General features: G+C 36.6%; 2 pseudogenes; both read right to left on the bottom strand.

Annotated features, from left to right (window-relative positions):
* Positions 1–3854: 3854 nt before the first annotated feature.
* On the bottom strand, positions 3855–7339 carry LOC149168484 (F-box protein At-B-like; annotated as a pseudogene).
* A 2176-nt stretch (positions 7340–9515) lies between these two features.
* LOC149168483 (F-box protein At-B pseudogene) lies at positions 9516–10778 on the bottom strand (annotated as a pseudogene).
* Between the last annotated feature and the right edge of the window lie 4820 nt (positions 10779–15598).

The following is a 15598-nucleotide window of genomic DNA, read 5'->3' as shown; positions in this document are numbered from 1 at the left end:
ATGATTTTAATACTGTTACAAGTCAGTTAAGTTCTATATGGGTAAACTTTGATGATGAAGTTAGAGCTCTGTTATTCTTATTCTCATTGCCAGAAAGTTGGAATGGTTTAGTAATGGCCATTAGTAACTCTATTTCTGGATCTAGTACTTTAAAGTTTGATGATGTTGACGGTGCTATCCTTATCAAGGAAATGCAATGGAAAACCGCTGGTGAGACATCAGGTAATGCTTTGAGTGAAGAGTTTAGGGGAAGAAAAATGGAAATAGGAAAGAGCTCAGGATATCAAAGTAAATCAAGGAAAGGCAGATCCAAGTCTAGATCAGAGATAGTGTGCTGGAAATGCAGAAAGAAAGGACACCTAAAGAAAGACTGTAGATCTCGGAAGGGAAAAGAAGGAGATGCATAACAATAAAACAATTATGAATCAAATGTGAGAGGTGAGGTGTTGCAATATGATTTTATTATTTCCTTTGAAAATATTACTGATTCCTGGGTGGTAGATTCAGGGGCCTCATTCCATGCCACACCTGATAAGAAATATTTTCATGACTATGTTCAAGGAGATTTTGGACAAGTCCATTTGGGTGATGATAAACCTTGTAAAATTGTTGGAATGGGTAAGGTTCTTGTAAACCAGTAGAATGGAAACCAATGGCTACTAAAGGAGGTAATGCATGTTCCAGATCTGAAGAAAAAATTGATTTCAATAAGGTAGTTAGGTGGTGAAGGTTGTGTGACAACTTTCACAGATAAAGCTTGGAAGGTCACCAAAGGAGCCCTGGTAATAGCAAAAGGAAAAAAAGTTGGTCCATTGTATTTATGCAATGGTATTTCAAACTCTGTTAATGTTATAACTTCCAAATGAGCAAATGCAGCATTATGGCATCATAGGCTCAGACACATGAGTGAGAAGGGGATGAAGATTCTTCACTCAAGGAATTTGTTTCCAGGTTTGAAGAATGTTGATTTGGACTTCTATGAGAATTGCATTTATGGAAAATAGAAGAGAGTTAGATTTCTCAGAGTTGGGAAAGAAAATAAGAGAGAAAAATTAGAGCTTGTGCATACAGATGTATGGGGACTTGCTCAGGTATCATCTCTCGGTGGCTCTCGTTATTACGTTACTTTTATTAATGATGCAACTAGAAAAAATTGGATTTAATGTATTTAGAATAAATCTAATGTATTTGATACTTTCAAGAAATGGAAAGCTTTGGTTGAGATTGAGACAGGAAAGAAATTGAAGTGTCTCAGATCTGACATTGGAGGTGAATATTGCAGCAAAGAGTTTGATAGGTTTAAAGCATGGAATTCACAGAGAGAAGACAGTTCCAAGAACACCACAAGAAAATGGTGTGTCAGAAAGGATGAATGGAACAATCATGGAGCATGCAAGGTGCATGAGATTTCATGCAGGATTTCCTTTACAGTTTTCTGTAGATGCTGTATCTACTGCTATTTATCTAACAAATAGATGACCTTCAAGTTCCTTGGATGGTGGTGTTCCAGAGGAAGCATGGATAGGTAAAAAGGTAAACTACTCTTTTTTAAAGTCTTTTGGATGTGAGGCCTTTATCCATATTAATAAAGAAAATGGAATAAAGCTTGAGGCAAAATCAAAGAAATGTACCTTTATTGGATATGGTGTTAAAGATTTTGGTTATCGCTTATATGATTATGAAAATCACAAAATCATTAGGAGCAGAGATGTAATATTCAATGAAAAGCTCTTGTATCAGAATCAGTTGCAGGAAAAGAAATAGGAAAAAGAAAACAAGGAATACACAGTTCTTGATGGGATCACTGAAAAAGTAAAGGTGCCTGAAAATAACGATAATCAACAATCACAACAACAAAAACCACCACAACAACAACAGGCACCCAAAACACCTGAAAGTGGTGTTAGAAGATCTACCGGTATACCCCCTAAACGATACTCTCCTTCATTATATTATTTATTGTTGAATGATTCTAGTGAGCTTGAATGTTATGAAGAAGCAATGGAGGTTGAAAGAAGGAAGAAGTGGGAGCTAACCATCGAAGAAGAGATCGACTCCTTAATGCATAACCAGACTTGGGACTTAGTCAGGTTTCCTACAGGTGAAACAAGATTGCGGAATAAATGGGTTTACAGGTTGAAGGAAGAAGATGGAGGAAAACAAATGTACAAAGCTAGACTTGTGGTGAAGGGGTTTGCACAGAAGAAAGGTATTGATTTTGATGAAATATTTTCTCCTACTATTAAAATGACTTCAATCAGAACTATTTTAAGTCTAGTTGTAGTTGAAGATTTGCATCTTGAATAGTTAGATGTAAAGACAACCTTTCTCCATGGGGATTTGGAGGAAGAGATATATATGCAGCAACCACAAGGATATGAGGTAAAAGGGAAGGAGAAACTAGTGTGCAGTTTGAAGAAGAGCTTGTATGGCTTAAAACAGGCTCCAAGGCAGTGGTATCTAAAATTTGACAAGTTTATGTCTGAACAAGGTTATACTAGATGTCACTCTAATTATTGTGTTTATCTGAAAAAGCAAAATGTTGGCAACGATATTATATTTTTATTGTATGTAGAAGGCATGCCTGTTGTAGGGTCTAACATGCAGGAAATAAATGTGCTCAAAAGAAAATTGGAAAATTCATTTGCAATGAAGGATTTAGGAGCTGCAAAACAAATCCTTGGTATGAGAAAGGTTAGAGCGTAGATTTACCTCAGGCTGAAAAGGTAAGATTCTAGGTCCACATCAAACCACGCTCAGCCTCATAGCTAGCCCTACGAGGACAAGAGAGGGCTGTCTCTGGGTCACACTCACTAAATATAAACAATAGGGTCTGAGATGACTCAAAATGAATACTGATTTTATGCTATTAAATAAATATGAAAGAGGTAATTTAATGAATGACTGAATTTTTCAGGGCTGTATGGGACAAAGGACAACATGAGCTGGGAAATGAAGTCAAAGACATAGAGTATTTCGTGACGCAAGATAGGTAGGAGGTTTAGCAATCAAATTGAAATAATATGGAGTGGAAGGACTGTTGAGAGGTTGAAAAGCGCATAATAAATGAATCCTTTTCAAACAGAAGAAGACACATAGAGCATTAATTCTTTTCCAAGGCAGTCTGAGCAATTAACTGGATTCTACCTTTCTTACTTAAAAAACATTCGACTGGAAATGTTTATGAATGAACGGTAAAACATAACAAAATACATATGAAACAAAAAGAAGAGACATATGCTAAACTCATACCACATGAATCTCATGAATCAGAGCTGCATCATTTCATTAATTTCCTTGCCAAACTATACAGTGAAGCGCTGAGTTTTTTTTTCCACACCTTTCCCAGAAATCAGACCCTTTACGAATGATTTACAATACAATAAATAAACTCAAAGGTGGGAAAACAGATCGATAAAAATAGGGAGTTGTTTCAACTGAAATTATGAAAATAGAAAAAGAGCCATTCATCTGTTCTAAAGACAGAACATCGTTCCACTTTAATTTCTCTGATGGCTAATTAAAAGGAAAAAACTATAGCGTGGATCCCATGAAATCGTGACTAAGGACAAAAATAGGAAATCCGTTCCTATCTCTCTATTGTGGTAGATATTCTTCGTTTTAATTTTGGCTTTCGGTCTTTGACTTTTCACCTTCCCTTTGTCGTTTAAATAAAAACCAATTTTTTTAATAAAATAGCTTTGAAGGAAGATTTCGCCTTTAATGAAGGGAAACAGAGTTCCTCTAATTCCAGTTGCAATTTCTCCTTTAATATCGGGGAAAACATATCCAACAAGATTCGCAAAACTCTCCATCATTAGAAGTTAATATTATATCCCTGCCATTTTTAGACCTTACAATGGTCGTCGCAAATCCTCAAACAACACACCAAATCTAATTATAAATGATGATCTCAAATTATTCCTAAAGATCCATTCTGCTCTTACCAAGGGAACATTTCCACCTCCTAAGATGGACATTCCAGTATCAGTGATATCTTCTCCACTAAGAGATAAAGTATTCAATTTCTTAAGCTTTGAAATAGCTCACATACCATCATCTGCTACACTTTTACAGCCTGTGAGGTCAAGCACCTCTAGATCTGCACAGAGAGTAATTTGTTCCACTAATTCACTAGTTAAAAGACAACACGAGATCAGTTTGACAGACAAAAGGGAAAGAGAAGTAGCTAGAAGATCATGTAAATCCAAATCAGACAAATGAAGTGTGTTATAGAGTTCAAAATTTTTCAAATTTTTGCAAGCATGTATGAGCGCACTAAAACCAGCATCTGTCACTCTATAGAATCCTCCGAGCTTGATGGACTCCATGTTTTTACAGCCTTCAGCCATGAGAAACATGCCCATGTCATTTACTCGTCCAAAAAATTCTAGATAATTTACTCTGCTACCGGAAAGGGAGGGGTGACATAAATAATTGCAAGAACCCAAAGACTGCACACCACTATTGGTCAAATCATGTCATAGAAATGGTTCTCCTAGAGGTGCATCCCTCAGATCTAAATTAACCGAGAGAATGAGATTTTGTGTGATAGAACTCAGAAGGTCATCTGTGATATGATCTACAACAAGTGTTAAGGACTGTATACTTTGGAAGGAAACTCCCATTGAGAAGGGAATCCCATTTTGTCCTGGGACAGCAGCTATCCTTTGAATACCCCAACCGTGTAATGATTGTCTTGTATCTTTTTCTGTTACTTGTTGTAGATGCAAGTATTTTACTATCATGGGCATGAAAGATATTGTCGCTTCAAAAATGCAAGAATCAAATTGTGCCCCTTGATGCACAAGGATTCCAGAGAGTGGCAACCATCGAAAAGTTTTTTGAGACTTGATTTGTAGTTTTGAAGAGCCCAATGCCTTCGGTAGTATGCCAACTCGACGGAAAAAAATCTCAGATTGGGGAAATGTTGCCCCAGTGCAACAAAAAGCCTGTGAGAGAAATTGGAACATTTCTGTAGAACCAACTCTTTGAGGTGTGAAAAAGAAAAAATGTATGTTGCTGAGTCATCCAGTCGGCTGAAATTTATAGTAAGATTCCTAACTAAATCATTATTGTAAAGTAGATAACTCAAGACCTTCTTATCTGGAAATGCTTCCTACTTGAAACGAGGCAAATCCGATTTGATCACGTTTTGATTGTTTTCAGGCCTCTGGTTGTATGCGCCACGTGGCATGCCCAATGCACCATGCCTCACCAATGTGCCACACCCTTGTAAAAATGCACTGAATGTTGAGGCCCCAGTGCGCCGCACCTCACCAACGTGCCACGACACTCAGCCTATGTGCCGCGCTCTGCAACTGCAATACATTTTCGGCCTTCAACGTGTTTTCTTCACTCCTCAATTATTTATCTTGGTTTCACTAATGTATCTTGGCATGAAATTGGATTATTGGAACACAAACATATCTCTTATTACAAGGATTTTGATTTTTGATTTGGGTGCACCCACTTTTGCAAGTTTTGAAACCTTTGATACTTTACTCTAACTCTATTTGGCTTCCTTTATGATTTTTGGCTAAAACGATGGCTTCTTGGTTGACTTTTTGCAGGGGATGGTGGCGTTGAACTTCGACAAAGGATGACCAAAGTCTGCATTTGAAGTACTTCATGGCGGAAAACTTTAAAAATACATATTTATTACAAACAATTAATTTGACGATTTCTTCTTCAAAACAGAGTTTTGAAGAGGAATCATCCTTGAGCATTATTGATGATGAAAATTTGAACCTCCCTCTGGCCTGCTGGCATTATTGGGCACTTTGAGGACTATATTAACTAAATCCTAGACCTAAAAAGACCTAAAAATCTTATAATAACTCTTTGTTGACAAGAGGCCAAAACAAGACTATGAATCATTTCAAAATTGATTTTAGGGAGAGACCTAAGCCAGTAGGTACAAGGCATGAGGGGTAATGAGTGACAAGGCCCTTCCATCAGATTATGGCATGCCCCTAATGGAATGCAAATGAATGAAATGAATGAGACACCTAAAAATGAAATGCAGTGAGAGAAATGATCTCTGACGGAGGGATGACCAGACCAACTCTAACATTGGCTCCAATGGGGATGGTAGCTCCTGGGAGGTGTCAAGAACTGCAGATTTTTGGGAGAGCAGACAGTGTCTTCATCCATTGGGCAATGTAGTCAAAACGCAAGCTAAAATGCATGACTGAAAACCGACACAAACTAACTTTACAACAAGACTGAAAATTGACTCACAAATGACTCATGACTAACTTATCTAAAATAAGAACTTACAAAGCTTACTGAAGGGAAGTAGTCCATAAAAATTTCAAATCATGATGACAACCACCTACATACTAATGAAATATGTACAATCATGTGTAACGAGCTTTCCAATGTAACCAATCCAGCATATGGCTACATACCAAATTTCTTCTCTCACTTTTCTCGAGCAGGCGGAACAATGAACCTGTAGGCAACTCAAAATAACCACTGAAACCAAAGCTTATGATAATGAACCAGGCAATATTTATCCTTTCTAATGCTTGCAAAAGAATGCTGAAGTGATCTTGAAAATCCTGAAGCACTGGCTTATCTCGAGATCCAACTGCAAAAATACAAGTACTCCCTCCATTTTGATCTGAAAGAACAATTGATTTCCGAGGGATAGGAATGTACATAGAGGTATGTGCTTCTACCATTTGAGTGTTATCTATAGGTTCCTTGACCATGAGAAATCCTGGCATATTGTCTCTCTCAAGCTCATATCCCTCAACTTCATGGTCTAGGTCATTATTAAACAAAAAACAATCTTCAAGATTATCAAACATGACAACCTTATCATCTTTGTGAAAGAAAATATTATCTGTTTGTTGATCTATAAAACTGATTACAAGCCTGTCATCATTTTCAAAAGAGGAAGAAGTTTTACCAACACTTTCTTGACCATGTGTGCACACTGCAGATCTGCATTAACTTGAGTTGTACCATGACCTTTCAGGAGTAGATCTATTTCATCTTCAGACGGAGGAGATAATGCTTTTTTTTTTCTTTTGCTCAAACAGTAATTGTCTTCATATGACATGGCAATCAAATTATCATTTATCACTGAATTATTGAAAGAAGATTTATCACTTACTCGAACAAATATCTCATTCTATTTTTCATGAACTGACTGGATTATCTCCTCATGAAGGTTGTGTTCTAATGAACTGAGAATGATCTCAATAGTAGAGCTCTCCTTCATGGGATTCAGCACAAGGTATTCTTGATCGTCACTATCTGAATCTAGATCTGAAATAGCTGACTTGAATTTATCACCTTCTGAAATCGAAACTTGACTTTCCTGCATATCGTCTTCTTCTATGGATAGATTTGAAACAAAACCTTCTCTTTCATAATTTTCCATTGTACCAAGATCTTGATCCTGCTGCAAAGTTTCCTGAGCATCTTGATGGGAATCCTCTAGGTTCTCTTCATGTTGCTGAAATGAATTCTCGTACAGAGCCTCTATGATTTCTCCGTCCATCAATTCATTATCCCCATAAAAATTCTCAAGATTTACAATAAAACTATGAACATGGCTACAACAGTTCTGAACTAAAATCAAGGATGGATAAGATTCTTTATACTTTTCAAAGAACATGGTATGAAAATCCTTTAAACAGTAAATAGAAGCAGATGGAAAACTTTCATACTAAGATCGAGCTTCATCTTCTAGAGTAGCCATAAACATCTTCATCAAACAGTATTCAGGAAAGTCGATATTTAATTTATGCACATGAATGTGAAATTTCTTCAGATGAAGAGCAGCATCATTACCTTCCACATTTCTGAACATAGGCAAATTCTGAAGCCAATCCACCTTAGGCATTTTGTTTAGAAAACCTGCGATGAGATCTCGGCTCATGGGAGTGTATCTTCTTGCAACTTGTTCCATCTTGAAAATCTTAAAGCTACTGATCTTCTTGCAGTGGAGTCACCATGAAGCATTGATTTCTGGATTTTTTAGTGAATGGAGTCGCCCGGTGAATGATTTCATCCTTCATATTTCTGATTGTTTCCACCATCAACAATCAGATCTAAACTTGATGCATGTACTGGTGCAATTAACAAGTTAGATGTCACGTTCACAAGCCAGACCGGAGATTTACTGAAGCAACGTTTATCTACTTCGTTGATGCAAAGCAAGAGCATTTCGTAGGCTACCTGGCATAACTTCAGGCTCCATCTGTAGCTTATAAAATGAAGAATACCAACAAAAAAATAATTTAATCCTCATTATAGTTTCCACTATGTTAGAGCCTAGATTTACCTCAGGCTGAAAAGGTAAGCTTCTAGGTCCACATCAAACCACGCTCAGCCTCATAACTAGCCCTATGAGGACAAGAGAGGGCTCTCTTCGGGTCACACTCAGTAAAAATAAATAATAGGGTCTGAGATGACTCAAAATGAATACTGATTTTAGGCTAGTAAATAAATATGAAAGAGGTAATTTAATGAATAACTGAATTTTTCAAGGTTGTATGGGACAAAGGACATCATGAGCTAGGAAATTAAGTCAAATACACAGAGTATTTCGTGAGGCAAGATAGGTAGGAGGTTTAGCAATCAAATTGAAATAATATGGAGTGGAAGGACTGTTGAGAGGTTGAAAAGGGCATAATAAATGAATCCTTTTCAAACAGAAGAAGACACACAGAGCATGAATGCTTTTCCAAGGTAGAGCAATAAACTGGATTCTACCTTTCTTACTTAAAAACATTCAACTGGAAATGTTTATGAATGAATGGTAAAACATAACAAAATACATATGAAACATAAAGAAGAGACATATGCTAAACTCATACCACATGAATCTCATGAATCAGAGCTACATCATTTCATTAATTTCCTTGCCAGACTCTACAGTGAAGCGCTGAGTTTTGTTTTCCACACCTTTCCCAGAACTCAAACCCTTTACAAATGATTTACAATACAATAAATAAACTCAGAGGTGGGAAAACAAATCGATAAAAATAGGGAGTTGTTTCAACTGAAATTATGAAGATAGAAAAAGAGCCATTCATCTGTTCCAAAGACAGAAGGGCGTTCCACTTGAATTTCTCTGATGGCCAATTAAAAGGCAAAAACTGTAGCGTGGATCCCATGAAATCATGACTAAGGACAAAAATAGGCAATCTGTTCCTATCTCTTTGTTGTGGTAGATATTCTTCGCTTTAATTTTGGATTTCGATCTTTGACTTTTCACCTTCCCTTTTCTGTTTGAATAACCAATTTTTTTAATAAAAATAGCTTTGAAGGAAGATATTGTCGTTAATGAAGGGAAACAGAGTTCCGCTAATTCCAGTTGCAATTTCTCCTTTAATACCGAGGAAAACATATCCAACAAGATTCGCAACACTCTCCATCATTGGAAGTTAATATTCTATCCCTGCCATTTTTAGCCCTTACAATGGTCCTCGCAAATCCTCAAACAACAGACCAAATCTAATTATAAATGATGATCTCAAATTATTCCTCAAGATTCATTCTGCTCTTACCAAGGGAACATTTCCACCTCCTAAGATGGACATTCCAGTATCAGTGATATCTGCTCCACTAAGAGATAAAGTATTCAATTTCTTAAGCTTTGAAATAGCTTGCATACCATCATTTGCTACACTTTTACAGGCCGTGAGGTCAAGCACCTCTAGATCTGCATAGAGAGTAATGTGTTCCACTGATTCACTAGTTAAAAGACAGCATGAGATCAGTCTGACAGACACAAGGGAAAGAGAAGTAGCTAGAAGATCATGAAAAGCCAAATCAGACAAATGAAATGTGTTATAGAGTTCAAAAGTTTTCAAATTTTTGCAAGCATGTATGAGCGCACTAAAACCAGCATCTGTCACTCTATAAAATCCTCCGAGCTTGATGGACTCCATGTTTTTACAGCCTTCAGCCATGAGAAACATGCCCATGTCATTTACTCGTCTAAAAAATGCTGGATAATTTACTCTGCTATAGGAAAGGGAGAGGTGACATAAATAATTGCAAGAACCCAAAGACTGCACACCACTATTGGTCAGATCATGTCATAGAAATGGTTCTCCTAGAGGTGCATCCCTCAGATCTAAATTAATCAGGAGAATGAGATTTTGTGTGATAGAACCTAGAAGGTCATTTGTGATATGATCTACAACAAGTGTTAAGGACTGTATACTTTGGAAGGAAGATCCTATTGAGAAGGGAATCCCATTTTGTCCCAGGACAACAGCTATCCTTTGAATACCTCAACTGTGTAATGATTGTCTTGTACCTTTTTCTGTTACTTGTTGCAGATGCAAATATTTTACTGTTATGGGCATGAATGATACTGTCGCTTCAAAAATGCAAGAATCAAATTGTGCCTTGATGCACAAGGATTCCAGAGAGTGGAAACCATCGAAAAGTTTTTTGAGACTTGATTTTTAGTTTTGAAGAGCCTGATGTCTTCGGTAGTATTCCAACTCGACGGACAAAAATCTCAGATTGGGGCAATGTTTCCCTAGTGCAACAAAAAGCTTGTGAGAGAAATTGGAACATTTTTGTAGAACTAGCTCTTTGAGGTGCGAAAGAAAAAAAATGTATGTTGCTGAGTCATCTAGTCGGCTGCAATTTATGGTAAGATTCCTAACTGAATCATTATTGGAAAGCAGATAACTCAAGACCTTCTTATCTAGAAAAGCTTCCTACTTGAAACGAGGCAAATCCGATTTGAGCAAGTTTTGACCGTTTTCGGGCCTCTGGCTATATACGTCGTGCGGCATGCCCAATGCGCCGCGCCTCACGAGTGCAACGAGCCCTTGTAAAAATGCATTGGATGTTGAGACCCAGTGTGTCGCGCCTCACCAACTCGCCACAACACTCAACCTATGCGTCGCTCTCTGCAACTGTAATACATTTTCGGCCTTCAACTTGTTTTCTTCACTTGTCAATGATTTATCATGGTTTTGCTAATGTATCTTGGCATGAAATTGGATTATTGGAACAAAAACATATCCCTTATGACAAGGCTTTTGATTTTTGATTTGGGCACACCCACTTTTGCAAGTTTTGAAACCTTTGACACTTTACACTAACTTTGTTTGGCTTCCTTTATGATTTTTGGCTAAAACGATGGCTTCTTGGTTTATTTTTTGCAGGGGATGGTGGCATTGAACTTCGGAAAAGGATGACTAGAGTCTAAATTTGAAGTACTTCATGGGGGAAAACTTTAAAAATACATATTTACTACAAACAATTAATTTGACGATTTCTTCTTCAAAACAAAGTTTTGGGGAGGAATCATCCTTGAGCATTATTAATGATGAGAATCTGAACGTACCTCTAGCTTGCTGGCATTATTGGGCACTTTGAGGACTAAATAAACTAAATCCTAGACCTAAAAATACCTAAAAATCTTATTATCTCTTTGCTAACAAGAGGCCAAAACAGGACTATGAATGATTTCAAAATTGATTTTAGGGACAGACCTGAGCCAACAGGTAGAAGGCATGAGGGTTAATGAGTGGCAAGGTCCTTCCATCAGATTATGGCATGCCCCTAATGGAATGCAAATGAATGAAATGAATGAGACACCTAAAAATGAAATGCAGTGAGAGAAATGATCTCTGACGGAGGGATGACCAGACTGACTCTAACAAGAATAACTAGAGATAGGAAAAATCACAAATTAACATTGTCTCAGAATGAGTACATTCAAAAGGTGTTGAAAATATTTAATATGCACAATGGAAAACTAGTTAGTACACCTTTTGCTAGCCATTGCAAACTTAGTAAGTAGATGTGCCGAAAGACCCATGAATACATGGATTATATGTCTAAAGTTCCATACGCATCAGCAGTTGGAAGCTTAATGTATGCAACGGTCTGCACAAGGCCTGATATTTCACGTGCAGTGGGATTTGTAAGCAGGTCCATGAACAATCCAGGAAAGGAACATTGGATGGCAGTGAAATGGATTCTCAGATATTTGAGAGGTACCACAAATCAAGCATTATGCGTTGGTGGTTCAAAAATTTCTCTACAGGGATATGTTGATGCAGATATGGCAGGTGACAGAGATAATAGAAGGAGCACTATAGGATATGTATTTACTGTAGGTGGAACAACTGTCAGTTGGGTTTCAAAAATCCAAAGTTTTGTTGCACTTTCAACAACAGAAGCAGAGTATGTTGCTACTACAGAGGCTAGTAAAGAAATCATTTTGCTATAAAGGTTTATGGATGAATTAGGTAAGAAGCATGATATGGGCATGTTATCCAGTGATAGCCAAAGTGCCATTCATCTTGCCAATAACTCAGCATTTCATTCTAGGACTAAACACATACATCTCAAGTACCATTTCATACAATCAATGTTGGAAGATGGAGAGTTGAAGCTGGAAAAGATACACACTAGCCAGAATCCTACAGATATGCTAAAAAAAGTTGTAACCAGGGAGAAACTGAGAATATGCTCAGTTTCAATTGGTCTTCAAGGATGACGATGAAGATGAGAAACAACTAGGTCCAAAGAGGAGTCATTGTCCAGCAAATGAAGCAGCATTGGAGTTGCTACAATCATTCTCCAAGTGGGAGATTGTTGGGTGTGGAGCATGATTATTTAGAGGTCTTTGTTTTAGCCGGATGTATACCCCAGGAAGATTGTACACCCCTCCACGCGTGAGGGGGGGGGGGGGTGCGGGGGAGAAATCCCCCCTGGATGGAAGGTTTGGGGGATAGCGGTCCCCCTGTGGGGGTTTTGGGGGCAGTGCCCCCGAAGCTAAAAATATATGTAAAATTGCCTTGTAAAAGTATAGTAATTTCTAGTCAATCTGGGCCATTCATTAGGTGGATGATCTGACGGTAGAACTTATGTTTAGTTTAGGGTTTTTTTCCTTAGAATACAACCCCTCTATTTGTATGATGGCATTGTATTGAGGTTGTGTAATAGATGTGTATTCTCCGAGCAAGAAATAGAGAGGTGAGATTGTGAGAGAAAGCAAAGGATATTACAGCGGATTTGTTGTAGATTGTGTCTATTCATTTTGCTGGATAATAGAAAGGAAGGGCTGACTGTTTGGGGTGGATGTAGCCCAAACTAGGTGAACCATGTATATCTGTGTCTCTCTGGTTTTATGTGTTTGTGTTTTTTCACATATTATATGTCTTGCATTTCTCTGTCATATATAATATATTTCTAACATATTTATCATCTCATCAAATGGCTTTATATTCTATGGAAAAATTTGAAAATTCTTTAATAGAAATCCTTCCAAGAAAAAATTTCAATATTAATGATAATATGAAAGAATCCCAAAAGAAAGAATTGATAAAGATGTTACAAGAACATTCATCTTATTATGCATATGAATACAATGATATGAAAAGAATTGATCCTAATACTTGTATGCATCATATCTATATTGAAGAAAATTCTAGACTAGTTCAACAACCCCAAAAGAGGATGAATCCAAATCTAAGGGAACTTGTTAAGAGGAGTTACAAAAACAGTTGAATGTGAATTTAATTTACTAGTGATTGTTCCAAAGAAAAATGGAAATTGGAGAGTATGCATAGATTATAGGGAATTGAATAAAGCTACCTTGAAATACCATTTTCCACTTCCCTTTATAGATACAGTCCTTGATACATTGGCAAGGAAAAGGTGTTTTCCATTTTTGGATGGTTTTAGTGGATATAACCAAATCCAAGTAGCTCTCGAAGATCAAGAAAAAATAACTTTTACTTGTCCATGGGGAACTTATGCTTATCAGGTAATTCTTTTTGGATTATTTAATGCACCTGCAACATTCCAAAGGGAAATTCTAGGCATTTTTTCTAATTTAATTCATGACTGTGTGGAAGTTTACATGGATAATTTTACTGTTTATGGTAATTATTTTGAGGAAGCCCTTTAAAATTTAGAAAAATTTATTATTAGATGTAAATAAACAAATCTCTCATTAAGCCATGATTTTTTTCTATGATGTTCATTGAGGGAATCTTTTTAGGCCACCACCTTTCAAAATATGAAATTAAAGTAGATGCATCTAAAGTAGAAGTTATTTCCATATTATCAGTTCTTGTTTGCCAAAGAGATGTTAGAATTTTTCTTGGTTTTACTAGTTATTACAGAATATTCATAAAAAATTCACACATATAGCATCTCCACTTTTCAAATTACTTACAAAAGATTGTGAATTCATTGGAAATTATGATTGCCAAAAAGATTTTGAAACATTGAAAGAAAACATTTCTGAAGCACCCATCTTAAGAGGACCAAATTAGAGTCTCCCTTTTCATATTTCAACCGATGCTTTAGATACAATAGTAGGAGCTGTATTGGGATAGAAATATTTGACTCCTTATGTCATTTATTACACGAGTAAAAGTTTGACTCTTGCAGAGTTGAATTATACTGTAACATAAAAGGAGTTTTTAGTTGTTGTACATGCCATTAATAAGTTTTGACATTATATCAGTGGTTAAGAAACTTTTGTTCACACAAATCACTCTACAATTAGATATTTAATGAATAAGTCAATTACTAATGGAAGAGTTACAAGATGGTTATTATTATTATAAGAATTCAATATTACTATTTTGGATAGCCTTGGAAAGGAGAATACAGTTGCTAATTTTTTAATCTATTATCCAAAATGATAATAAGGATGTTCCTGTAAAAGATAATTTTCCTAACGAATATCTTTCTGTAGTATCTATTAAATCGCATTGGTTTACAAATATTTCTAACTATTTGACCACAAGAAATTTACCTTCATATTTGTCTCCTCAAAAGAAAAGGAAAGTTATTCAAACCAATGCATATTATTCATGGATAAATGAAGAATTGTACAAAACATGGACCAATTTAATGATTCGAAGATGTGTTAGAGAAGATAAAGTATCAAAAATATTAAAGGCTAGTCAAAATGAACCATGTGGAGGACATTTTTCTGATAAAAGGAATACCTATAAAATCCTTCTCTTAGGATATTATTGGCCTTCTATTTTTAAATATGCTAAATAATATGTTAAGAGATGTGATAATTGTCAGAGAATGGAAAAGCATATTCCTTCATATGAGATATCTCTACACCTTAGGTACTTTATTGAACCTTTTGAAAAGTGGGCTCTAGATTTTGTTGGTCCAATCAATCCACCATTAAGGAAAAAAAGGTATATTCTTTTTAGTACATAATGTCATGAAACGGGAAGCTAAATCACTTCCTTTTGCTACTGAAAATGATGTAGTTTCATTTATTTTTGAGGATATATTTGTTGGGTTGTGTTATATTCTTTCCACAACTAACCCATGTAGTGAACCGGGGGGTTAGAAGGGGGGCGGTAGCCCCCCTTGTCTGGGGGGCTTGAGGGGGGCGGGTAGCCCCCCTCTACAGGGTCCGGGGCAGTGCCCCGAGAAATTTTTTTTTTGGACCCTATATTAGGTTAGGCGAACCTAGCTATGGTTTTCAGTCCATGGTTTTGGACGTGATGGTTTTCGGTCCATGGTATTGGATTCTTTGGCATGTATAAATATGTATTGTAACATTGAAAGGAATATAATGAAAAATCAATCTGGTAGTCCCGGTTTTGGGATCCAG

The sequence above is a fragment of the Pinus tabuliformis genome, chromosome 4_2, assembly GCF_031772625.1.
Source record: "Pinus tabuliformis cultivar Carrire ecotype Pingquan chromosome 4_2, CPIR1, whole genome shotgun sequence".
Taxonomy (NCBI): Eukaryota; Viridiplantae; Streptophyta; class Pinopsida; order Pinales; family Pinaceae; genus Pinus; species Pinus tabuliformis.
The sequence above is the reverse complement of the archived record's forward strand: the minus strand, read 5'-3'. Positions and strand labels throughout refer to the sequence as shown.